Consider the following 7,613-nt stretch of genomic DNA (forward strand, 5'->3'; position numbering starts at 1 on the left):
GACTCAGCTCATTGTGGAGAGATGCCCCAGAAGCCTGTCCTGGAAGTGTGCTAGGATTTACTGTTCCTGTGGGTGGTTAGGGCCGAGCTCTTGAAAGTAGACATGGGAAAGAACAGAAGACTTACTGTAAATTGGCCCTAAACTTCCTTTGCCTCGGTCTTGCTCAGAGGTTTCTAATCTTCTCTCCCATCTTCATTTTCCGCTAACTTCCCACTGTTATTCTATGTTCCATCCAGACCTGACCATCTGATATGGCCTAAAATATTCCTGTGATTTCCTATCTCTGTGTCTTCCTTAATGACAACTCTTTCACATACAATCTATCTTCCTGATAACTGCCTCTAAATCCCTTCTTGATACCAGCTGAATCCTGCAACTGGGCAGGCTCTCTCCCCTCACTGAGCTCTCCCAGTACTCTGACGCTTTGCTTTGTGTCTCCGTTTGTATTTTATCTTGCGTGGTAGACTGCCTGGGAAAGAGGACTGTTATCTGCAATCCTGTGTCCCAAGTCACACCCACCATAGTGTCCTACATATAGTAGAATGAAGTAGATCTTTGCTGAGTTAAACTGAGGTAGAAAATATATTGCCTTATGTTATTTTCTCTAGGTCATTCATGATAAAGAGTCCCATGAGAGTCTCTTCTAGTTAATAAAATATTTTTTGGCTACCATACTTTGATGCTTAACTCCTGGCCTTGGAAGTTTAGATTGATGTAAATCTCTTTGCTTTAAATGCCTAAGCTTGCACATTTACCAAAATGAGCTCATAGCTTCATCTAAGCCTGCTTACCCAAGGAGATTTACATTTTTTTCCCCCTGAACATTTACAAACATATTAGAACAGTTTTTAAACAGAGCTATGTTGAGGTTTCCTCTTATCTTCCTAGCAGTATTTGCATATTAAAGAAGAACTTGGAGGAAAGTAGTGGCAATCAAAAAAGGAATCAGTGGACTTTCATGTTGGGGGTGGGGTCTGAGAGACAGGGTTCTCTAAAACAACTCAAACTTTACCACCTAGGTAGCCTTCTACTTCTCCTGATTTGTAACCAATATGACAGCTTCCTCCTACCACATTGATTTTGCAAGGATTTCTACCTAACAGTCACACCAAGTAACAGCCAAAAACTTGGAAAACCAAACAAGACCAAACAGAAGTTAATAAAAGGAAACAATACTGCCAGCATTGATGAGATGTATTTAATGACATTCAAGGCTCAGGTAGTAGCCTCGTGATAAATAAGCATAAGTGAATCCTCTATTCCTTAAAACCAAAAGTTATCTGTATTTTCACATAGTCAAATGAAGTCTTCTCTGGGGTCAGCTTGGAAAAAAGATGGATTGGAGTAAGAGAAACTCCCTTTCCTACAAGAGGAGAGAGCCAGTCACTGCTTGATCTACACCTTCACAATCGCTGAAGTTGGGTCTGCAACAAGAATCTTACGGTGCAGAGATCGGGGCGGGGGGCAGGCGGGGGAGCAACTGGGCCACAGCCTCTGCTTTTGAGGTTCACCTTCTCTTGGGGCCTCTCTTTGGCTACCACTCCCGGTGTCCACCACACTGAGTTTTAGAGAGCTCTGCTTCCTCTTCAACACATGGCTGAGCTGGGCTGAAACCTTTAGACGAGAATTTACTAGAAACTAGGGTAAGTAAATGGCAACCCACTCCAGTGTTCTTGCCTGGAGAATCTCAGGGACGGGGGAGTCTGGTGGGCTACCGTCTGTGGGGTCTCACAGAGTCGGACACGACTGAAGCGACTTAGCAGCAGCAGCAGCAGCAGGGTAAGTAAAGGGCTTCCCTGATAGCTTAGACAGTAAAGAATCCACCTGCACTGCAGGAGACCTGGGTTCGATCCCTGGATTGGGAAGATCCCCTGGAAAAGGTGATGGCTACCCATTCCAGTATTCTTGCCTGCAAAATCCCATGGACAGAGGAACCTGGCGGGCTACAGTCCATGGGGTGGCAAAGAGTCAGACACAACAGGCAACTAGCACTTCCACTTTCTTTTCAGGGTAAGTAAAAGGGAAACTTAAAAAGTAGCACAAATCTGTCTTGTAAGATATAATTTAGGCATTTTTAGCTGCCTCCCTTCTTAGTTCCTGGCCTGTGTGGATGCCATCCTAGCATCTGTCACCTGCTAAGTAGCTTCAGTCGTGTCTGACTCTGTGCAACCCCATAGACGGCAGCCCAACAGGCTCCCCCGTCCCTGGGATTCTCCAGGCAAGAACACTGGAGTGGGTTGCCATTTCCTTCTCCAATGTGTCACCTAGGTGACTACAAACATCCATTAATCTCCTTCAAGTTGGAACCAGGCTCCTAAGAGATGAGAAGTCCTTTCTGCCTGCTGAGATCCACCTCATCAGGTCTGATGTCCTGTATGAAGATCCACATTTACTCTCATAACAGACCATAAATCACTTCTCCTTTTTAAAGTCTCCACCGCTACCTCAAGTCTTATCCTGCTTGCCACTTCTGAGAGGACTGGTTGTCAAGTCTCGTCTGACTTCCTTGCCTCATTCCTTCTGAAGCAGGAAAGACGGGGAGCAGGAAAGACCCTTGCTCCTTGGAGACCCTAAAGCCAGGACAACCAGGTGCTGTATGGAAATGTTCCTACGAAGCATCTCAGGATACAGTTGCATGCATGCTCAGATGCTTAGTTGTGTCTGACTCTTTGTGACCCTATGGACTGTAGTCCGCCACCTGGGAAGCCATAACCAGTTAGGGATGGTGCAGTAGTGGGAGCTGGCACTTTCCAGATTTGTGTAGGAAGAGGGAGTAAGGGGGCTCACTCATCCGTCAGGACTCACCCATGTTCAGTCTCTTTTGTCAGAAAGTCCTTATTGTCAGGTCTAACCCCCCTCAATTTCTCCACTGCAGAGCCCTGTGATGGAAAGTTTGGTGCATCCTTAGCTTCACGTCCCTGTTGTTTTTGTTTTTATGGCGGTGTTCGCATCCCCTTCTGATAACCCTGGGTGGAAATGTCTGAGGGGAAAGCCGTCTGACTGAGGCCTCTACGGCCACCGACTCTGATCAGTCGGTAAGGCTGGCTCTGCAGTGCTGAGCTGGTGCTTGTGTGCCGTATGTCAAGGCAGGGAGGTCTCAGGGTCTCTTCCCTTCTGCGAATGGCCTTGAACCCCCGCCTCCTCTGAGAGCCCAGTGACAAACATCTGTGCCTAGGCACATTCAGCTTTTCCCTCTCAGCCACTCTATCCCGTTCACCCCAGGCCTCTCCAGCTGAAGTCCCAGTCCTGCCAGCTGGAGCTGTGAGTGGTTCTGCTGGGAGCTCAGCGGACAGGACACAATGGATGTTTCCCATAACTGAAGAGAGAAAGATGCCAGAACCAAATTCTGGCAATAAACCCTTGTTTGTGTCTCTGAGTAAAGACTGCGTCTGCTGACCTTGCGTGTCCCCCAGCTTCACGTGGGACCTCGGCCTGTAACTCCAGGGACACAGGCCCACCTCTGCTTTGTGTCTCTCCTGTCTTCTGCCACCAGCAAGAACGCAAGCTTATCATCAGCTGTCAGTCTGCTCATCTACTCATCCTGCTCTGCCTAAGCTGGGGTTGCCTGGATTCTTAATTTCACAGTCTGTTCCTTGCCTCTTTCCCAGCATCCTCCCTATTCATCTAGTGACTCAGCTCCCAGGATCTTCAGCTGCAGGAAGTAGATCTCTGCTCAGGCAATTCAGGTGGCAGGGATTTATGGGAGGATGGAAAATCGGAAATAAAGGTTAGAATCTTTTGTTTTACTTAGCCTTTTGTTAAAACAAGTTGGGACTTCCTAGGCAGTCCAATGGTTAAGACTCTGCACTTCCACTGCAGGGGGTTCTGGTTCAATCCCTGGTTTGGGAACTAACATCCCGTATGCCTCGCAGCTATAAATAAATAAAATAAACCTTTAAAAAATGTGAAAGTGATAAAAGCATTAGAAAATGTTTATAAAGAACAAAGAAGCACATTGTGAAAACTGTTTTTTCCCAAGCCTAGTCCACGAGTTACCCAATCTACCCCCTGTATTCTAAAGATCTAATATGCCTACACAAACTTATAGATGTGTGAATACGTACATGCATGTCTTTTTATATCTAAATCTATACAAGTAGAGGTATATTGTGCACAAGGATCCACACGTTGTTTTTAATTTTCTTTCACTAAGACTTTATCCTGGGGCTCATTCCATTTGGTATTTATGAACCTACCTCTTCCTCATGGCTACATTGTATTTCACTATACGGCTGGGCCATAATTGTTTAACTGGGGTCTCCATTAATAAACCATTTAGTTGTTTTTCACTCTTTTGCTGTGTTATATACACACACATGTGTGTGTGTATACATATTTAGCTTTCTAGATTCCACCTCCTTAACATAACTCTGCCTCCTAGCAGCCAAGGAGGGAGACTCCAGGCTTTGCTGGTATGAGGTGGCCCCTGAGGGTGGCAGGGTCCAGAAACAGAGCCTTCAGCTGGAGATCAGGGAGTGGCATAACTGGGGGAGGGGAGACACTACTCAGAAGCCTGGCAGAGGGCAGTGGGCAGTGGGGCCCCTGGGAGTGCTGGGGTGGGGGAGTCCCTAAGGGAGGAGCCTGGGTAGTCACTGTCCTTCCCAACTGTGGGCTCCCCAGCTCCGGTGTCCCGTCCGTCCCCTGCTCACCCTGAGAACCACCAGCCTAGTTGTGGGGGATGAGGCGGAGCTCCTTTGTGAGGTCCAGAGGGGCTCCCCTCCGATCCTGTACTCATTTCACCTCAGTGGGGACATCCCATGGAACCATGCGGCTCCCCATGGTGGAGCCACCTCCTTCCTCTTCCTGGTGATGTCATAGCAGGATGCTGGGAACTACTCCTGTGAGGCTGGGAACAGTGTCTCCAGAGAGACGAGTGAGCCTGAGACACTCGCATGGATGGTAGGTCTTGTCCCCCAGCTGGGCTCTGAGCCCCAGCAAGCTGACTAGGGTCAGACTTCACTCCTCTGTGTTCCTCTCACCAAGCCCCATGCTGGGCCCAGAGTATGGGGAGCTTGGACGAGAGAGATGTGTAGAAGGAGAAGAACCTCAGGTCACGTGAAAATGAGCAGTAAGATGGGCCCTCTTCTTACAGTTGCAGATGCTATGGACCCTCTAGAGAACCATTTTCCTGAGATCTCAGTAAATCTGAGGCATGTGGATTTTGGTGTGAGACACAGACAACTTGTCTCCTGTGGATAGGCCATAGAGTGTGTTATAAACTGAATGTTTGTGTAACTTTCAAATTCATAGGTTGAAGGCTTAACCTCCAATATGGTGATATTTGGAGATGTGGTTTTTGGAAGGTAATTAGGGTTGGATGAGATCATAGGGGTGGGGCCCTCATGATGTGATTGGTGCCTTTGTAAGAAGAGACACCAGAAAGCCTCCTCCCTCTCCCTCTCTCCCATCCCCTCCTCTTCCCCTTCCTTACCCTCTCCCTCCCCTCCTCCCTCTTTCTCCCCACACTTGCAGAAAGAAAATGTCATGTGAAGATACACTGAGATGGCTGCTGCTGCTGCTGCTGCTAAGTCGCCTCAGTCGTGTCCAACTCTGTGCGACCCCATAGACGACAGCCCACCAGGCTCCCCCCGTCCCTGGGATTCTCCAGGCAAGAACACTGGAGTGGGTTGCCATTTCCTTCTCCAGTGCATGAAAGTGAAAAGTGAAAGGGAAGTCGCTCAGTCATGTCTGACTCTTCGTGATCCCATGGACTGCAGCCTACCAGGCTCCTCCGTCCATGGGATTTTCCAGGCAAGAGTACTGGACACCGAGATGGCAGCCACCCACAAGTCAAGAGAAGAGGCCTCAGCATGAAGCTACCTTGCTGGCATCCTGATCTTGGACTTCTTGCCAGCAGAACTTTAAGAAATTACATTTCTGATCTTTAAGCCTCCCAGTCTGTGGCATTTTGTTATGGGAGCCTGAGCTGACTAAGACAGCATGTGTTAGAGGGAGAGCAGAGGGTGGAGAGTTCAACTGAAGCGCACACAGGGATGTGACAAGAGAGGCAGGAGCTGGAGTCCCAGGTGCAGATGGGCTTTAGAGACCCACGGGAGGCCCCCCAACCGCAGCTTGGCCCCATTCTCCGCGGGCCTGCTGATGCCCTCTCCCCAGGACTGGCTGTGCTGCCTTCTCCCCTTTGCTGCTGGGGTGGACTGTCACACTGTCTGCATGTCTCCCAGCAAAGGGGGCCTTGTGGCCATATGGCCTGGATGTACTTCAGGAAACACAGGTCTCCTCTTCCTGGGACTCCCCAGAGTAGCAGGGGAGAAATGGCAGCTGCTTTTCCCAGGTGCTGCCTGAAGGCTTGTGAGAGTGGCTTTGAGACCCTGGACTCTCAATGCCAACTGTGACCTTGATTTGGTATCCTTCCCAAACAGTTCTGCAAAGCTGCCAGAACCCCTACATTTTACTGCATATGTGCTTATCTTAGTCTGCTCCATCTGGAGAAGATGGCACCTGTCTGAACCCACCTCCATCTCATCAGCATTCCCTTGCCTTCTCTGGCCTCAGAGGGCATTGTCTCTCCTCCCCTCACTCAGGGTAGAGCAGCAACCCTGGCTCCCTCTTCCAGCCCTGGGTACCACGAGGAGCATGACCATCCCTGGGAAGGGCTCAGGCTGTGGGCTCCAGTCCCTGCTGGAGACCCTCACCTTGATTTGTTCCTGTGGCATTATTGTCAGTCGGGGACTGTACTCAGGAGTCTGGTCATGTTTGGACCGATTCAATTTGATTGGTTGATTCATTCCTTCTTTCCTTGCTGGAAAAAATGAATTTAACACACTGTGTCATGAAGAATTAACTTTCCCAAAGAGATGTCTGGCCTTTGCTATTGGCTACTGGGAAACAATCTTTGGACCTTTAGAATATCAGGTCTGATAAGCATGTCTTTGTTTGCATGGGGACCTTGGCCACCAGACTGTCTAACAGTGTGATCTATGATGAGGGCTTTGGGCCATGCAGTATCATTTCTCTCTCCTAACTTTTGTAAGGACTAGAAACTAAAGGTCAGCCATGAGGGCTGTATGTCATCAAGACACCAGAAAAATGGCACCAAGGTTTGGGTGAGCTTCTCTGTGAGTAATGTCACATACTAATGCCAAGAGCATAACACTGTCCTAGGATTCCACAGGGAGAGGACATGTTTGGTACTTTTCCTGGGCCTCTGCATGTCCTTGCTAGGCTGATTTTAACCTATGAGTGGCACCCCACTCCAGTACTCTTGCCTGGCAAATCCCATGGATGGAGGAGCCTGGTAGGCTGCAGTCCATGGGGTCACGAAGAGTCAGACACGACTGAGCGACTTCACTTTCACTTTTCACTTTCATGCATTGGGGAAGGAAATGGCAACCCACTCCGGTGTCCTTGCCTGGAGAATCCCAGGGACGGGGGAACCTGGTGGGCTGCCATCTATGGGGTCACACAGAGTCGGACACGACTGAAGTGACTTAGCAGCAGCATAAAAGCTCTCAGTGTGTGAAACTGAGAGTGGTTTGGGGGAACCTCTGAAATTTGCAATTGGAGTGAGAAGGGAGGATGGTCTTGGTCTTGTGTTCTCTCTAACTGTATGCTTGACTAAACTCTAACACATGTTTTACAAAATGCATTCAACG

This window comes from Bos javanicus, chromosome 3 (assembly GCF_032452875.1).
Source record: "Bos javanicus breed banteng chromosome 3, ARS-OSU_banteng_1.0, whole genome shotgun sequence".
Taxonomy (NCBI): Eukaryota; Metazoa; Chordata; class Mammalia; order Artiodactyla; family Bovidae; genus Bos; species Bos javanicus.